Source organism: Passer montanus, unplaced genomic scaffold (assembly GCF_014805655.1).
Source record: "Passer montanus isolate IOZ18808 unplaced genomic scaffold, ASM1480565v1 scaffold39, whole genome shotgun sequence".
NCBI lineage: Eukaryota > Metazoa > Chordata > Aves > Passeriformes > Passeridae > Passer > Passer montanus.
The window spans coordinates 5,048,317-5,050,241 of record NW_024368707.1 but is presented as its reverse complement, the minus strand read 5'-3'; positions in this window follow the sequence as shown (position 1 = coordinate 5,050,241).

Here is a 1,925-nt window from a genome sequence, read left to right as displayed (position 1 = left end):
ACCTGCTCCCTTCTCCAAGCATTGGAGCCCCATCCACCCCAGTCACGGCTCCCTCAGCCCCCTACCCAGGCAAGGATGTCAGAGCACAGTGGGCTGAGACTTTCCTTTAACATGAGTCACTGCTTGTCCAGACTTGGCTTCAGAGTAGCTTTCTTATAGAAGATGGGAACTAAACTGGTGAGTCACAGCATGAAGCGCAAGAAATGCTCCTGGACTAGTGTGACATGTCCAGATGAGGTAGAACTCCTGAGCAGCAACTGTAGCCAAGAAAACATTCCTGCAAGATGTGGTTGGATGTGTCTGGAAAGGAGCCTCAAGTACAGTGCAGCACAAGGACAGCCCAACAAGGAGCCCTGGGAGCCACTGGGGAGGGGGTCAGCTCTGGCCTCGATGTTCTGAGCAGCAGCAGGACCTTCAGGGGTCCCTCCTCACCCACACCTTTGAGTCTTAGTGAGAAGCCCAGTGCTAAAGCTGTTTAAAGCTGAAATGTCAGGGAGAGTAATAGGACCTTTTTATTTCCTTCCTTTTTTTGCCAGCATCTGACAACCAACACTGATTTTGCAACTTCACTGCAGCGGACCTCAGGCACTTACCAAAATGTTTAAGGAAGTGTAATGCCGAAGTCAAGGAAGTGTCACGCCTGGGTGGACTGAGTGTCATTTCTGCATCACTTCTCAGTCATCATCAGATCCCCTAACACACATCTCACCTTTTTTTCTTCCTCCCCTAGTGCAACTCATCATCTCCCCTTCCCAACTGAGATCACCTCAAGCCCAGTTGCATCAATTCAACTGTTAGCATGGGCAGATTCCAACAACTGGAAGACTTTATTGTTGTTTTTAATCATCTCCAACTGGGGGTTCCACAGTAGAGTGTCCAAGACAAAGTGAAACCGTTGCCACCCTCAACTTCTCATTTTTTCCCTCGCTAGTGCTTTCTGAGTTTATATTGTTCAGTACATGAGGTAAGTGACCCAGCTTCAAAACACCACCTTAAAAAAACAAAAAGTTATGAGGAAAGAGGGATGACAACATGGAGTTTTAATTGCAGAGCCTTTCAGTGCTGTGGTTTAGTGATCCTTTGAAGAGAGACACATATCTAAGAGGGGCACAGGCCAGTAGTTCAGGAACAGGGCTTGAAGCATCTCCAGCTTGCTTTAGCATAACAGCACTAGGAGCAATGAATAGTTAGAGGACTTCATGGTGACTGCCCACATGCAAAAGGCCAGCTCTCTCACAGAGTTCTCACAAAAGAGAGCCATACAGGCATTAACAGTAAATCAAAGCATACAGAAAAAGGTCAGATACTCAGAAGGAAGCAGCATGACTCACTTCAGCTCACAAGACAGCTCAGACCCCAGACAACAGCAACACCTTCCTCAAAAGTGGAGGATGCAGAATTCATGATCAGCCCCTGCTCTCATTCCACAGGAGGCACGAGCCAATATCAGGACAGGGCAAGTGCCATGCACAGAGGACACCAGGAAACACTATCCCTTGCTTGGCTAAGCAAGCAAGAAAATCAGTGTCAGTTTTGAGAACAAGGCTGCTTGGATCCAAGTGCCAGTCAGTAGAACTCACTCAGAACCCAGCAAGGAGCCCCTTAAGGCAGGCCAGCTCTTCTCTCTACTCAATGCTCCATTTGCTCAAGAAGCCAAGATGCACAGCCAAGGAAGCTTCCTGAGCTTCAGGCTGTGAGATCCAAGTGCTGGCAAACAGTTTGTCGCATTAAGCACTGAGCCAGTGTAAGGTGCACCGGGGCTTTTACACATGCTGTTGTCTGTGGGTCAAGCAGCTCTGCTTCCCTATTACAAAAACAGGAAGCCAGGGACTAACCCTTGCACTCACCACCACACCCTAAGCCAGGGTGCGGAGGCTGCCCTGAACCAGTTTTTGCCTTGAGAAAAACATCCACCTAAGACCATG